We start from the raw sequence: 18,272 nt of genomic DNA on the forward strand, positions 1-18,272 counted from the left end.
ATGGTAAGTGGAGCTTATACAGAGAAAATGGCTCTTACTGTGGTTCGGTGGCCTCCTAGGTTCTAGGTTAGTTACACGTCCTTGATTTGACTGTATTTAATTAGCTGAATTCACTTATCAGTAAGTTTGGGTGAACTGGTTAATTAGGTTTATAATAATTTTAATTTTGATTTTATCATCCACTTATCCTGGACAGGGTTGCAGTGGGCCCGATTACACAGGAAAACTCCTGGCACTAGGCAGGAATACCTTGCACGGGGCGCCAATTCATCACATGTCTTCAGGCATCACTTCCCCTTAGACATAGCCAATCATGTCTGTGTGGATGCCTGGCTGGCTAATAGCACTTCTGGGATCCGAGCTTGACTACCTGTGATGGTGGGTTAGCATAATAGACCGCTGTGCCATTTTAAAATGTGTTTTACACATTGTGTTAGAATTTGTTAATTCTATTGTGTAATATATATATATATTAATAAAAAAGAATTTTGCAATAAAAGAGTCGATTACAAAGACTGAATTTCTCCAATAATAAGAACCACATGTCCAGTCATGTTCTGAAAAACATCCACGTTCATGTGTGTTTACAGCAGAAAGGTTGTCATGGCTGTAAGAGGAAATTGTTGAATGTGTGATTACTTCATTGCTTAGCTGGAACTCTGAGGTTTAGTGAGTCCAGGGAACTGATTCACACACACACTCACTCACACACACACACACACACACACACACACAGGGGGCTTGTCAACCGTAAATTCTGAACTTTCTCCTCTTAGCTGGAAACAGACCTCCAGCTGAGCAAAAAAAAATGATCACAGAGGAAACAGCGTAAAATTCAAACCACCATCTGATACCAGTACCAGTACCAGTACCAGTACCAGATACAAGTACCAGTGTACGTACACTGATCAGCCATAACATTAAAACCACCTCCTATTATTTAGGTGGTGGATCATTCTCAGCACTGCAGTGACACTGACATGGTGCTGGTGTGTTAGTGTGTGTTGTGCTGGTACGAGTGGATCAGACACAGCAGCGCTGCTGGAGTTTTTAAATACCGTGTACCGTGTTGGCTGGATATTTTTGGTTGGTGGACTATTCCCAGTCCAGCAGTGACAGTGAGGTGTTTTAAAACTCCATCAGCGCTGCTGTGTCTGATCCACTCATACCAGTACAACACACACTAACACACCACCACCATGTCAGTGTCACTGCAGTGCTGAGAATGATCCACCACCCAAATAATACCTGCTCTGTAGTGGTCCTGTGGGGGTCCTGACCATTAAAGAACAGCATGAAAGGGGGCTAACAAAGCATGCAGAGAAACAGATGGACTACAGTCAGTAATTGTAGAACTACAAAGTGCTTCTATATGGTAAGTGGAGCTGATAAAATGGACAGTGAGTGTAGAAACAAGGAGGTGGTTTTAATGTTATGGCTGATCGGTGTATTACACAAGCACACACTTCTACCCTCGCATACACACTCACTTTCACTATTTTCCAAATTCACTCACTTACAGCTGGGGCAGTTTGAACCAACCGATTTCATTGTGGACAGACCGGGGGCTGGAATAAAACCCAGGTCCCCATAACCCTGGTACTGTAGTCACAGTCACAGCAAAACCTTTACTAACCAATCACTGTAGAGGGGCGAGGTGAGTTTTCTGAACCAGAACAGAGACTATTTTCCAAAAGTCTCAACCCCCAACCTAAAGCACCTATCTGACCATTAGAAAGACCGTTGAGATGGAAGCATGGTACAGGCTTTTGTATCCTTGTTTGGGAGATTTGTGTACAGGTGTGCTTCTGCCCAGCTGCTGAGATTCACTAGATGGTAAAATGCTGGCAAATGGCAAATGTGCAGTGACACAACGTTGTTCTATCATAAACTGATGACTGATGAAAAAAATCTCTCTACAGAAAGAAAACCAGTTGGGAAAATGAGAGTCCACACTCGTGGATCTGTATATCTAAAGGATCTGGAGAGATTCTGTATAGAGAAACGACCTCAGATACTTTGCCATGTGTTCTCCACTCTCATCAAGTGTTATAGGAGAAGACTTTGAGCTGTTTCCTTAGCAAGGGAGGCTGCTAGACTAAATACTAGACTACTTAAAGAAGTCTATGAAATGTGGCACACAAATTTGATAAAAACAAATTTATCCAAATTTTAAATGTAGTGTGTAAGAGATAAGCAATACAAGAGGCCTTTTTACCACCCTATTTGGATTTACACTCCACTATGCAATCCAGGGGTGAGAGGGTGCAACTAAAATATGTTGTTCATATTTATGGACATGAACAAAGATATGTTTAAAATTACGCCAGTCCACCACCACCAAGATCCAAGTTAGAATCTCAGCAGTGCCATCAGTCGATCATGTGTCTACGAAGACCCGATTGGCATGAATGTTTGATGTGGGAATGCCCGAAGCCCCGTGATGGGGTGCCCTGTCCTGTTCAGGTTGCTGTTAACCTGGGCCTCCACCGATCCGGTGTGTAAATCTGATATCTGATCCGCATTTCTGATTGGACACAGCCATGTCAAAACCATAAGCTAATATACACCGATCAGCCATAACATTAAAACCACCTCCTTGTTTCTACACTCACTGTCCATTTTATCAGCTCCACTTACCATATAGAAGCAATTTGTAGTTCTACAATTACTGACTGTAGTCCATCTGTTTCTCTGCATGCTTTGTTAGCCCCCTTTCATGCTGTTCTTCAATGGTCAGGACTCTCCCAGGACCACTACAGAGCAGGTATTATTTAGGTGGTGGACCATTCTCAGCACTGCAGTGACACTGACATGGTGGTGGTGTGTTAGTGTGTGTTGTGCTGGTATGAGTGGATCAGACACAGCAGCGCTGCTGGAGTTTTTAAATACCTCACTGTCACTGCTGGACTGAGAATGGTTCACCAACCAAAATTATCCAGCCAACAGTGCCCCGTGGGCAGCGTCCTGTGACCACTGATGAAGGTCTAGAAGATGAGCAATAGATAGCAGCAATAGATGAGCGATCGTCTCTGACGATACATTTACATACATAATGGCACATAAATATCATACAGATCATAATTCTGTAGGCACTTTCTATTAAACATGTGTCCAGTGTGACCATCAAGACCTAAAAGTTCAGCAATTTTTGGTTTACTTTGTCCCAATGTGGGACCTTAATTTTTTTACTGCACTTTAGAGTTCTAGTATTGACATTTTAATTAAATAATAGTTATATTGTTTACTCTCTAAATAACAGATCAATAATTATCTTATATCTCTATAAAAACTGTGTCCCCAAAGTTAGTATACATGTTATTCAGTCCCTATTTTTATGTTAGGCGGGTTTGGTGTGTGTGTGTGTGTGTGTGTGCGTGTGCGAGGCTAAAGACTTTTTTGTCAGTAAGCCGGTCTCGGCGTAGGCTTCCTGTAGCCCGGGGCCACTCAGCACACACTATTGTTCCTGATCCCCTCAAACAAAGACGGCCACCCGCAGCCCTGCCACACACACAAACACTCCTACTGGGCTTTTGTTACGCTGACAAACAGCCAGCCCAAATTTCATTACATACGAATTTTCCCCGACCCTGTTCCTTATCTGACGCCAGTAAATGTTTGCATGTTTCACGTTTGCTTAGTGGCCTGTAGCAGTGGGTGTTGGGTTGACGAAAAAATAAGACAAGCATGTTAAATAATTGTTTTCGACTTAGAATTTACATTTGTGGTCATCATTACTGCAGCATCATGTATTTTAAAATAAAGCTGACTAATAATTTGCTTTAATAATTAACTCTTGCTCACAGTAATTACATCTAAAAATATAGCACATGTACATCCGCTCATAAAACAACAACATTTAATCTGTATCTCATTGAATTGAAGTACCCATTAAGTACCCTAACAGTAGATTTAGAAGAACGCCTTTATTTGCCATACACCAATCAGCCATAACATTAAAACCACCTCCTTGTTTCTACACTAACTGTCCATTTTATCAGCTCCACTTACCATATAGAAGCAATTTGTAGTTCTACAATTACTGACTGTAGTCCATCTGTTTCTCTGCATGCTTTGTTAGCCCCTTCTCATGCTGTTCTTCAATGGTCAGGACCCCCACAGGACCACTACAGAGCAGGTATTATTTAGGTGGTGGATCATTCTCAGTACTGCAGTGACACTGACATGGTGGTGGTGTGTTAGTGTGTGTTGGGCTGGTATGAGTGGATCAGACACAGCAGCACTGCTGGACTGAGAATAGTCCACCGACCAAAAATATCCAGCCAACAGCGTCCTGTGACCACTGATGAGCGTCTAGAAGATGACCGACTCAAACAGCAGCAATAGATGAGCGATCTTCTATGACTTTACGTCTACAAGGTGGACCAACTAGGTAGGAGTGCCTAATAGAGTGGACAGTGAGTGGACACGGTATTTAAAAACTCCAGCAGCACTGCTGTGTCTGATCCACTCATACCAGCACAACACACCACCACCATGTCATTGTCACTGCAGTGCTGAGAATGATCCAACACCTAAATAATACCTGCTCTGTGGTGGTCCTCTGGGGGTCCTGAATATTGAAGAACAGGGTGAAAGCAGGCTAAAACGATATGTAGAATAACAGATGGACTACAGTCAGTAATTGTGGAACTACAAAGTGCTTCTATATGGTAAGTGGAGCTGATAAAATGGACAGTGAGTGTAGAAACAAGGAGGTGGTTTTAATGTTATGGCTGATAAGTGTATACACATGTGCAATACAATTATTTTTTCACATATTACAGCTTGTTTGGACGCTGGGGTCAGAGCACAGGGTCAGCCATTGTATGGCACCCCAGAGGCAGACAGGATTAGGGGCCTTGCTCAAGGACACAACCGTGGCTGTATAGCAGAGCCTGGATTTGAACCGACAATCTTCTGATTGATAGCACAAAACTCTTTAATACAACCTCTCAGTAAAATGTGTCTGACGCCCCTTATTCACCCCGTGTTGGTGTGTACCCAGGTCATATTGTTGGGAGATCACAAGTTCAGAACCCAGTGCTGTAGTCATGAATTGAACATTGGGGAGAGGGAAGGGGGGGTCCCCAGTCATTTTAAAATATTCCCGCCATATCAAAAACTGACGGGAACACTGACAGACTCTAACATTCTGCAGTGAGTGCATTCTTTTAGATTTTTTATATCAATATGTGTGTGTGGGGGGGGGGGGGGGGGACTAACATACATTCCACAAAGCTAGTGAGTGCATTTTTTAAATATTTTTATATCTTTATATGGGGGGGGGTATTTTCTGACTATTGGGGGGAGGGGTGTCCCCTTCAAAATATAAAGTGATTACAGCCTTGTCAGAACCTGATGATGCTACAGCAAAGCCTGTCCCAGTTAACAGACCATAAAATTGTGTGATCTGAGGAATGCTCGGACACTATTACGCTAGCCGACCACCACTGAGATCAGTGTGTGAATCTCAGCAGTGCTATCAACCAGCCAGGCGTACCCAGGACTCCATAAGCAGCTTCATTCAAGCACACATTAGATATTTATTATTAAAGCAATAAGCCACGAGAGGCCGTGCATTACTGTGATTTTAGCACGGGGATGACGTTTTTGGCACGACGCGAAGTGGAGTGCCTAAAACTTCTTTCCCCGTGCTAAAATCATAACAGTAATGCACAGTCTCGAGTGGCTTATTGCTTTTATAAAATGGCGGTCAACATAAAATATAATAAATACAACAATGTTTAATTCATAAATGTATTTATTGTGTATAAACTTACAATAAAGCATTCTTCCGCGACGCAAAATAGTTCGATTAACAGTGTTGCTAGGCAACATGAGGGCGAAAATAACATTAATTTTTTCTATTCAGTGGCGTATTAATATGGAATGATGTGAGGTGGTCCTAGGTGTGCGTTTATCGGGGATTTTACAACGGCTTCGAACGCGGCTCAGCCAATCAGATTTTAGGACCGGAACTATCCGTTTTATAATGTCTAGTTCACACTACACGATTTTTGCCCTGAATTTCGCTCGCCGACTGGTCGCCACTAGATGTGGCAGCAACTCGGCGTTCGCTCGGCGATCGAAACTCGGCTCTAAATCGCTGTGTGTGAACTGTTCAACAACTCGATCCGAGCGATTGAGGAGAGATATCTAGCATGTTGAATATCTTGATCAGTCGGTTGCGACTGGCAATGAGTGCGGTGAGGGGGATAATACAGTTTCTATCAGAATACATCAGCACACACACAAGCTTTACAATATTTGTGAACTTATCGTCCACGCCAAACCATCATACCAACACTGCATTACAAAAAATATTTATTAACCTCCAACTCACTACAGAACAAAACAATCCCTGCTGGTCGCGTTGCCAAATCCACTCGGATTCATTTATTTTTCCTACTTGATTTTACGCTGCACATCAGCGCACAAACAACATTGATCGCTCGCTACTTGTTGACGTGCATTTTTGGACGTGGTATCATTAAACCTCTCGTCACTTCTCGCGTTTGTTTTCGTGACAAAACGTACTTTGGGAGACCAGAGAAGCTCGCCTGCGATTTCAGTTGATGGTAGACAGGGATGGACTGGCCATCGGGAGGGTCGGGAGTTTTCCCGGTGGGCCGCTCTGTATGTGGGCCGCTGAGAGAGAGTGAAAAATTAATTCTGTTTTAATATTCCTGAATAATAATCCTGAAGTGTGCATTGGCCCACCACAGTATCCTCACTGCATGTCCATTGGCCAATCACAGAAATGTCCCTCCCCCAGGATAAACCGTAATCACAACCACCGGTACAAAAACTATGAATGAGTGCGAGATAGAGAAAGGGTCGAAAAAGCATAAAGGAGGTGCAGAAGAAGCCCGTGATAAAAAACAGAAAAAGCTGCAAGCAGATGCAGAAAAGTGCAGGAAACTGGACAATCTGTTTGGCAGTGAGGAACTACAGCACAGCCAGAGAGCAGAAAAGGAAAAGTTAGTGTTCAGTGACTCTGCTTCGTTAGTAACGCCGTTTAAGGAGAGACTGTGGGCCCATCTCAAATGTCGCCTATGCCCTACTTAGGGTACTTCCTAACAGTACAAAACATTTCTTTTAACAGTCGCTGAATGATTAATAAGTAGTTATCTAAGCTACTGTTGGATATCAGGGGCTTTAAACCAGCCGTTTTAAGGACGATTTTTGTAAAAGTTCTATGATGTCATGTCCAACATAGTGCACTATATAGGGCGGTGGATATAATTTGAGATGGTACCATTAGTCTCTGCTCTTCAGAAAAAGTAAACACTATCTTGTCCTCTATAATACAGAAAGGAAAATGCAGTTGTTCAGTACATTTTTTAGAGTGATTATGTGTATAGCTCACATGGTTAATTTCCCTTGTCAACATATAAAGTATTTATTTCTTTGCTCATCGGAGCAATGCACTAATTTGGAACAAACGTGAATCACGTGTGAATAAAAGTGCGAATAAAGCATATTTACCAGTGTTAAAGGTTTAATGAAAGAAAGGTTTAATTTTATTTCTTGCGGTTTAATGAGACAGGATGGGGAAATCCAATAGAACCATTTAAGAAATTGTATTTATTTATGTGTGTGATAGATGGATAGAACTATTAATCCCAAAGGAAAGTGTTGGAAATATATACAGTATATTTGTTTGTAGTTATTTTTTTATTATTTTAATTTTTTATTATAGTGAGTTATTAACTTTAGTGGCAAGATGAAAACTATTAATATCAATCATCTAACATTTGATTATGGGTGATATGTGTGGCGCGATGTGCTTGTAGTGGGCTGGTCAAGAAAAAAGTCCAGGGCTGAATTTTGTTCCCAGTCCAGCCCTGATGGTAGATGGTGTAGTGTGAAACCCACCGTCGCCGATCAGTCGTGTAGTGTGAAAGCCACACCGACTTGAAAGACTCCCGATTACAAGAGATCCAGTCGTGTAGTGTGAACTGTACAGCGACCTGCTCACTTGGAAAGTTGTGTAGTGTGAACTTGGCATAATAAGACCAGCAGGCTTTCGTTGTCATTGAACATTAACTGAAAAATATCATTATAGTACGTGACCTAAAATAGTGAAACCTTTTTATCTCCAGTGTTCTTTGCTTTTACGTCGTTTTTCCATCAATTAAGCAGTCAACAAAAGCTACACGCTGGTCCCAGCGGTGCAGCACTGAACTCCAGTGGTGTGATCTTTTCAGTAGTGATGTGTCAGCCAAGGTTTTTATTCCTAAGAACACACTACACACACTGTAAATTCTAATCTAATGATGTATGAAGGAGGTATTAAGTATGTCTAAACAGATGAATAAATAAATACAAACTGTCTCATTGATGATTAGCTTCAGTAAGTTCTAATTAATAAGCGATCCAAAACGCTGCAAGTTGCCCTGTTGCCTTTATGGTTCTGCACTTTAAATCCAGGGCTTGTAGATGATCAGTCGAGTCTTGATCTCCGTTGAACCCCTTAAATAAAGCGCTAATCCGAAATGAAAGGCTAACCCTGTAGTGCAGACACGAGGCAGCTGTTGCTCTGAAGCCCGAGTGTGAATTAAAGGCCGACGGAGCTTTTGATTCTGAGCTCGTCTGAAGTGCAGCACTGAAGCATCAAACGGTACAAAGACATCGCAGGCAAACAGCCAACATGGTGGTGAAAAGGTCTACGAAACCAACGCCAATCAATCAGTACAGATAGTATCCTCAAAACCAGAAACCCAACACTGGGGCTCTGGAGTAGCGGAGCAGTCTTTAGGTTTGGTCATATTGTTGGGAGATCACAAGTTCAGAATCATGAATTGATGATTTGGGGTGGGGGCGAATCTACCAGGAAGGGTGAAGGGGGGTTCCTTGCCATTATAAAACATTCCCGCCATATCAACAGCTGACAGGAACACTGACCGACTATAACATTACACAAAGCTAGTAAGTGAATTTTTGTTTATATATTTTTATCAGTATATTGGTGAGGGGCATTTTTTTTCTTTTTTTCCAACCTTTTCCCCCCAATTTTCTCCCCTAATCTAGTCGTGTCCAATTACCCTGATTGCATCCTCCACTGATTCAACCCTCCACCGCTGACTGAGGACGCTTCTCAACTGACACAAGCTCCCTCCAACACGTGCTCAGTACAGACTGCATTTTTCACCTGCACGACTCGAGTTCATGTATACCGATCAGCACTGTGCATGGAGAGCCACACCCTGATCAGCATTATTCCTCAGCCCTGTGCAGGCGCCATCAATCAGCCAGCAGGTTTCATAATTGCACCAGTTATAAGGACCCATGAGCCGACTTGCCCCTAACCCTATGAACAACAGCCAATCGTTGTTCGTGCAGCCGCCCAGCCCAGCCGGATGGCAGAGCCGAGTTTCGATATGATGTATTCGAAAACCCAACTCTGGTGTGCTAGCGTATTTTACCGCTGCGCCTCCTGAGTGGCCGGATAGGGGCATTTTAAACATGTCTGAAAATTAAGGGTGTGTCCTCTTCAATAGATATTGTGATTACAGCCTTGTCAGAACCTGATGATGCTACAGCAAGGTCTGTCACAGTTAACAGAACATAAAATTGTGTGATCTAAGGAATGGTTGCACACTATTACACTAGCCCACCACCACTGAGATCAGTGTTTGAATCTCAGCAGTGCTATCAACCAGTCGGGCGTCTATTATAGAACCCGGATCTCAGCGGTGGTGGGCTAGTGTAATAGATGCTGCACCACGTTCTTCCTCTTCTTCTTATTATTAAGTGCTGTCAAGTTGATTAAACTCCTGGCGTCTATAAGGATTATGTTTCTTCAGAACATTTGATTTCTGTTTGGGTCCCTTTCTGTGTGGAGTTTGCATGTTCTCCCCATGAGAAAACATGCAAACTTTCTGCGTGGGTTTACTCCGGGTGCTCCGGTTTCCTCCCACAGCCCAAAAACATGCAAGTGAGGTAAATTGGAGATACAAAATTGTCCATGACTGTGTTCTATATAACCTTGTGTGAACTAATGAACCTTGTGTAATGAGTTACTACCATTCCTGTCATGAATGTAACCAAAGTGTAAAACATGATGTTAAAATAATAATAAACAAACAAACAAACTGTTTGGGTCTCCAGGCTTCTTAATGGTTCTTAATGGCTTCTTCCAAAAATTGGTTCTTCTCATAATGTGTGCAAAATAAGAGAGCTATAGTTTGGTTATTTGGGCCTTGAGTGAGATCTATAGTAGGTGTAGCTTACCAGTTAGATGTACCTAATGAAGTATTTGGCTTGGACATTCCCCAGATGCAAGTATCATAAAGAGAACGGCGATGGGCCTCACGAGATTAGTGACACCCTGAAAATACCCTAAGCCCATCTCCTTCAGGTTTGTCTATTCACAACTCATGACATTTCTGCAACATGTAACAGCCAGATGTTCTAAACCTCCTCCATCAAAAACAAACAAAAACACATTCTACCCGAACCCTCTGTAATACAGGCCAACACCACAATCATGTTTATTCTGCCGGCTCTTGTTACACTCGCTCGTATCCCAGACCTGCACGACTCCACCGTCCGGCCTTTCTGTACACACAGACGTTAAAGAGAAACCGACCATAATGGAACTGATAAGCTAAATTAGCAGATAGCAAGCACACACCATCTGGCACCTGCACAGCTCAAGCCAGCTGCCGGCATGACACTGAACAGAAAGAACAAAAAACACATGTTGCTCTGATCGGACAAAAGCACACTGCACAGTGAGCACGTAGCACAGTGAAAACCTAGCACAGTGAGCACGTAGCACAGTAAATACACTACACAGTCAGCACGTAGCACAGTAAGTACAGTAAACAGTCTGCACGTAGCACAGTAAATACAGTACACAGTCAGCACGTAGCACAGCAAATACAGTACACAGTGAGCACATAGCACAATAAATATTTATTTATTCTTTCGATTTTTTATGCCACTTTATACACTAAATTGTGGCACAGTAAATACAGTGCACTGTGAACACTTAGCACTGTGAGCATGCAGCTCAGGCCGCACACAGCAGTCAGCATGCAGCACAGTAAATACACAGCACCACAAACACGCTGCACAATGAGCATGCAGCAAATAAATACAGTGCAAAGTAAGCACAGCAAAGTGAGCACAGCACTGTAAATACAGTGCACAGAGAGCACAGCACTGTAAATACAGTGCACAGGGAGCCCAGCACAGGGAGCCCAGCACAGTGAGCTTTCAGAACAGTAACTACAGTGCACAGTGAGCACAGCACAGTGAGCATGCAGCACAGCATGCAACACAGTGAACACATTACACAGTGAACATTTACACAGCACAGCACTTTCAAAACAGCAGCACTAAACTCAGTAGCGCTCTGAACACAGCACAGAGCTCTAAACACAACGGCACTCTGAGCACAGCATAATACTCTAAATACAGCAGCACTAAACTCAGCAGAGCTCTATATACAGCACAGAGCTCTAAACACACTGGCACCCTGAGCACAGCAGCACTAAACTCAGCAGCTCTCTGAACACAGCAAAGAGCTCTAAACACAAAGGCACTTTGAGCCCAGCATAATACTCTGAACACAGCACAGAGCCTCAACAAAACGGCACTCTGAGCACAGCAGCACTCTAAACACAGCAGCATGTTGAACACAGCAGCACTCTGAGCACTGCATAGTATACATAGAATACAGCAGCACTAAATCCAGCAGCACAAAACTTAGCAGAGCTCTATACACAGCACAGCTCTAAACACAGCAATGCTATGAGCACAGCAGCTCTCTAAACACAGCAGCATGTTGAACACAGCAGCACTCTGAGCACTGCATAGTATACATAGAATACAGCAGCACTAAACTCAGCAGCACAAAACTTAGCAGAGCTCTATACACAGCACAGAGCTGTAAACACAGCAGCACTAAGCACAGCAGCTCTCTAAACACAGCAGCATGTTGAACACAGCAGCTCTCTCAACACTAGTCTTTGACACCAAACCAGATGTCAGCAGAAGAAAAGAGCTATTTGTGGAGTGATTCAGACCCTCAGAGAGCAACAATAAGGCTGCTTCCCTTCCCCCATTTTCCACAGTACTCTGCTCTCACAGGGACTCCTGTAGAGGAGTTAGATAATTCTCTTTTACTGCTTTGATTATTTTATTAAATTATATTTTATGAAATTCTACACAAAATAACTTAATTAAAACGCTCACTACCAACTTCTTAATAACTCTTGGTAATAATACAGTAAAGCTGTGTGATATGGTACGATATTAATGATCTAATATTTTAACACCATGATACACTTTTAGCAAACAATCAGGCAATTTCTTCATTTTCACTTCCAAACAACTGATCAGACTGATATTTAATAAATATTGGGACACTTGGGGACAAGCTGTGAGCCCCTAACAGGCTGTTGGCCAGCCAGCATTCATTGATGCCACAGGATACGAAGGCCAACAGAGGAGCTACTGCGGCTCAAATTGCAGATCATTTATTACTGGTGATGAGGTTAACGTGTCACAATACACATTAACAAATCAAATCCTACTCTCTCTGGGGCCGTGTAGTGGCAGGCCAGTCAAAATGCCCATGCTAACCAGTATTGAATACATCTACTATAACGAGGACACAGGCCCTGGAACAGGACTAGGCCTGGTCTGATGAATCGTGTTTTCCTCAAGCTGAACACGTGTGCAACTTTACCCACCAGTAGGATTCACCGCAGGAGGATCAACCTCGTAACAAAAATTCTAAATTGCTACGCAAGATCTGTGAAACTGGAAGCTATAACAGACGAAAGCAACACAGTCGACCAAAGCACACACACCAATGACAACATAGCGCAAGTTCAAGAGCTGGTGCTCAGCCACAAAGACAAACCTCTGACCTATCAGTAAATACATCAGATTTCTAGGAAAACTGGACTTAGCCAAACGTCAGTCTGAATTATTCAACATGATCTGGTGCTGCTACAGTGGAATACAATTGAAAATTAATCAGCATTTGCCAGATTTATGGGCAAAGTAACAGAGGTCCCTGTTTTCAGTCACAGTGTATAAGTAAGTGAAAAGTAGGTGGATGAATAATGGCCTGCGAGACTACCCAGAGTGCATTCTTACAATGCATCCAGTGTTTCCGATATGGGCCCCAAGCTCATTACAACCCTAACCACAATACAGCCCTTACAGAAAATACAGTCTGTACACTATCTAAATAAGATTAAAATGTAATTATGAAGGTACGAGGTATTTGTTCAAACACAAATTTATTATAGATATAATTTACCATATAAAACAATACATATAAAACAATTTTGAATTCCCAATTTCAATAACCTTTATTACTGAATTTCATTGTTATCATTGTTATTAAATAATCATTGTTATTAAATTACCTTTGTTATTGTTATTATATAACAATAATTTTATTAAGGTAATTAATTCAGCCATCTAGGTAGTTAAATTATTTATTTATTTATATAAAATTATTTATGATTCACTTATTAAATATGGAAAACCATAAATAAATAGTTAGGAAAATCCAAGTTTTATTCTGTGATCTTTTTACAAACATGGATACAAGTAACACCATAGACCTGACTAAACTATAATAAAGCAGATTTACAATTACAGTTTTAAATAATATATAAAAGAAAGTAACTTACGAGAAAGAAGAAACCACCTGTAGTTTTCACTGAAGGTCTTTTTTATCCAATTTTATATCCAGGGTTTAAAAAAGAAACGTTTGAAAAATATCTGAAAGTATAGTTAGTGAAGTAATGAACTCCCAGTTAGCTGTAAAGACAAGAAAAACTTGAATGAATGAAAAACTAGCTTAAAAGTACGAGTTATTGTTTACAACAGCCTGATTTAAAGTAAAGATACATATCCTCAGCAAACCTTAACCTGAGCATGTTTGTAATTATCACTGTAAACATACAATCACATTAAAATATATACCTATAATACTATACACAATCTACATCACATAGTTAAATTACTAATATGTAATGTAAAACTATAATACAGCACCACAAACACAATCTACATTACAAAATTATATTACTAAAATATAATCTACATCTATAATCCAGCACTGCTAACACAATCTACATTACATAGTTATATTACAAATATATAATATAAAACTACAATACAGCACTGCAAACACACCATCACAAAATTATATTACTAATATATAACTTAAACCTAATAATACAGCACTGTAAACACAATCTACATCATATATAGTTATATTACGAATATATAATGTATATCTATAATACAGTGTTATTGCTAACACAATTAACACCACATAGTTATATTACTAATATATAATATAAACTATTATCCAGCACTGCAAAACAATCTACATTACACACAATTATATTACTATATATAATAGAAACCTATAATACAGCACTGCTAACACAATAAACATTACAAAGTTATTTAATTAATATATAATATAAAACTATAATACAGCACTGTAAACACACCATCACAAAATTATATTACTAATATATAACTTAAACCTAATAATACAGCACTGTAATCACAATCTACATCATATACAGTTATATTACTAATATATAATATTAAACTATAATACAGCACTGTAAACACAATCTACATCACATAAAGTTTTATTACTAATATATAATATTAAACTATAATACAGCACTGTAAACACAATCTACATCACATAAAGTTTTATTACTAATATATAATATTAAACTATAATACAGCACTGTAAACACAATCTACATTACATAGTTATATTACTAATATATAATATAAATTATAATCCAGCACTGTAAACACAACACCACATAGTTATACTACTAATATATAATATAAATTATAATCCAGCACTGTAAACACAATACCACATAGTTATACTACTAATATATAATATAAATTATAATCCAGCACTGTAAACACAACACCACATAGTTATACTACTAATATATAATATAAATTATAATCCAGCACTGTAAACACATCATACAGTTATACTACTAATATATAATATAAATTATAATCCAGCACTGTAAACACAACACCACATAGTTATACTACTAATATATAATTATACTACTAATATATAATATAAATTATAATCCAGCACTGTGAACACATCACATAGTTATACTACTAATATATAATATAAATTATAATCCAGCACTGTAAACACATCATACAGTTATACTACTAATATATAATATAAATTATAATCCAGCACTGTAAACACAACACCACATAGTTATACTACTAATATATAATATAAATTATAATCCAGCACTGTAAACACAATACCACATAGTTATACTACTAATATATAATATAAATTATAATCCAGCACTGTAAACACAACACCACATAGTTATACTACTAATATATAATATAAATTATAATCCAGCACTGTAAACACAATACCACATAGTTATACTACTAATATATAATATAAATTATAATCCAGCACTGTAAACACAATACCACATAGTTATACTACTAATATATAATATAAATTATAATCCAGCACTGTAAACACAACACCACATAGTTATACTACTAATATATAATATAAATTATAATCCAGCACTGTAAACACATCACATAGTTATACTACTAATATATAATATAAATTATAATCCAGCACTGTAAACACATCACATAGTTATACTACTAATATATAATATAAATTATAATCCAGCACTGTAAACACAACCATTAGAATAAAGCTGACTGTTCCCTCTCATATAAAACAGCAGGAGCTCAGAAGTGCAGCTGTAGTATCGGACTCACCTCACAACTCACGATTCTGTGTTTCTGAGCGCTTATTCGCGCTTTAATCTGCAGTGAAGTAAATATAAAGTGAATTAAAGTAAATATAAAGTAAATATAAAGTAGCTATCAGACGAGTTAGACGCTGTAAACAGTGAGTTATTGTACAGCGATGTGAACTATGTGTGGAATGAGAGAGGAATGAAATGAACGCGCTCACGGTGAACGAGCGAATCCAGGCGGAGCTTCAGCGCTCGAGCAGTGACGTCACACACTACTCACTCACTCACCAGCACCTTCACTCGCTCACGCACACACACACACACACTCTTTCACTCACTCACTATTATATACAATACTCACTCACTCACTCACTATTATATACAATACTCACTCACTCACTATTATATACAATACTCACTCACTCATTCACTTACTCACTCACTCACCAGCACCTTCACTCGCTCACGCGCACACACACACACACACTCTTTCACTCACTCACTATTATATACAATACTCACTCACTCACTATTATATACAATACTCACTCACTCATTCACTTACTCACTCACTCACCAGCACCTTCACTCGCTCACGCACACACACACACACACACACACACACACACTCTTTCACTCACTCACTATTATATACAATACTCACTCACTCACTATTATATACAATACTCACTCACTCACTATTATATACAATACTCACTCACTCATTCACTTACTCACTCACTCACCAGCACCTTCACTCGCTCACGCACACACACACACACACACACTCTTTCACTCACTCACTATTATATACAATACTCACTCACTCACTATTATATACAATACTCACTCACTCATTCACTTACTCACTCACCAGCACCTTCACTCGCTCACGCACACACACACACACACACTCTTTCACTCACTCACTATTATATACAATACTCACTCACTCACTATTATATACAATACTCACTCACTCACTCACTATTATATACAATACTCACTCACTCACTCACTATTATATACAATACTCACTCACTCACTCACTATTATTTACAATACTCACTCACTCACTCACTATTATATACAATACTCACTCACTCACTATTATATACAATACTCACTCACTCACTCACTCACTATTATATACAATACTCACTCTCTCACTCACCAGCACCTTCACTCGCTCACGCACACACACACACACACACATTCACTCTTTCACTAACTCACTAATTCACTCACTCACTCACTCACTATTATATACAATACTCACTCTCTCATTCACTCACCAGCACCTTCACTCGCTCACGCACACACACATTCACTCTTTCACTAACTCACTCTTTCACTTACTTACTCACTCACTCACTCACTATTATATACAATACTCACTCACTCATTCACTCACTCACTCACTATTATATACAATACTCACTCTCTCACTCACCAGCACCTTCACTCGCTCACGCACACACACACACATTCACTCACTCACTCACTCACTCACTATTATATACAATAATCACTCCCTCATTCACTCACTCACCAGCACCTTCACTTGCTCATGCACACACACATTCACTCTTTCACTAACTCACTCACTCACTCACTATTATATACAATACTCACTCACTCATTCATTCACTCAATATTATATACAATACTCACTCTCTCACTCACTCACTCACCAGCACCTTCACTCGCTCACGCACACACACACACACACACATTCACTCACTCACTCACTATAATATATACAAAACTCACTCTCTCACTCACCAGCACCTTCACTCACTCACGCACACACACACACACACACATTCACTCTTTCACTAACTCACTCATTCACTCGGTCACTTACTCACTATTATATACAATACTCACTCACTCATTCACTCACTCACCAGCACCTTCACTCGCTCACGCACACACACATTCACTCTTTCACTAACTCACTCATTCACTCACTCACTATTATATACTATACTCACTCACTCATTCACTCACTCAATATTATATACAATACTCACTCTCTCACTCACTCACTCACCAGCACCTTCACTCGCTCACGCACACACACACACATTCACTCTTTCACTAACTCACTCTTTCACTCACTCACTATTATATACAATACTCACTCACTCATTCACTTACTCAATATTATATACAATACTCACTCTCTCACTCACTCACTCACTCACCAGCACCTTCACTCGCTCACGCACACACACACATTCACTCTTTCACTAACTCACTCATTCACTCACTCAATCACTCACTCACTATTATTTACAATACTCACTCACTCACTCACTCAATATTATATACAACACTCACTCTCTCACTTACTCACCAGCACCTTCACTCGCTCACGCACACACACACACACACATTCAAAATTTCACTAACTCACTCATTCACTCACTCACTCACTAACTCACTATTAAATACAATACTCACTCATTCACTCAC

At 39.8% G+C, this 18,272-nt stretch overlaps 1 protein-coding gene across 2 annotated transcripts in view; it reads right to left on the reverse strand.

The window, feature by feature from the left end:
- The window catches only part of tead1a (TEA domain family member 1a), a 72,385-nt gene that overhangs the window by 48,141 nt on the left and 5,972 nt on the right, over positions 1 to 18,272 (reverse strand). The window contains exons 1-2 of one of the 2 annotated variants that reach the window (XM_063000115.1): positions 15,811 to 15,917; positions 13,668 to 13,797 (exon numbers count right to left, since the gene is read on the reverse strand). The exons of the other annotated variant lie outside the window; for it this stretch is intronic. The gene's annotated coding sequence lies outside the window, so the exon portion shown is untranslated. Of the gene's footprint in view, positions 1 to 13,667; positions 13,798 to 15,810; positions 15,918 to 18,272 lie in introns of those variants that run through there. 2 annotated transcript variants of the gene reach the window in all.

This window comes from Trichomycterus rosablanca, chromosome 8, assembly GCF_030014385.1.
Source record: "Trichomycterus rosablanca isolate fTriRos1 chromosome 8, fTriRos1.hap1, whole genome shotgun sequence".
Classification (NCBI taxonomy): domain Eukaryota; kingdom Metazoa; phylum Chordata; class Actinopteri; order Siluriformes; family Trichomycteridae; genus Trichomycterus; species Trichomycterus rosablanca.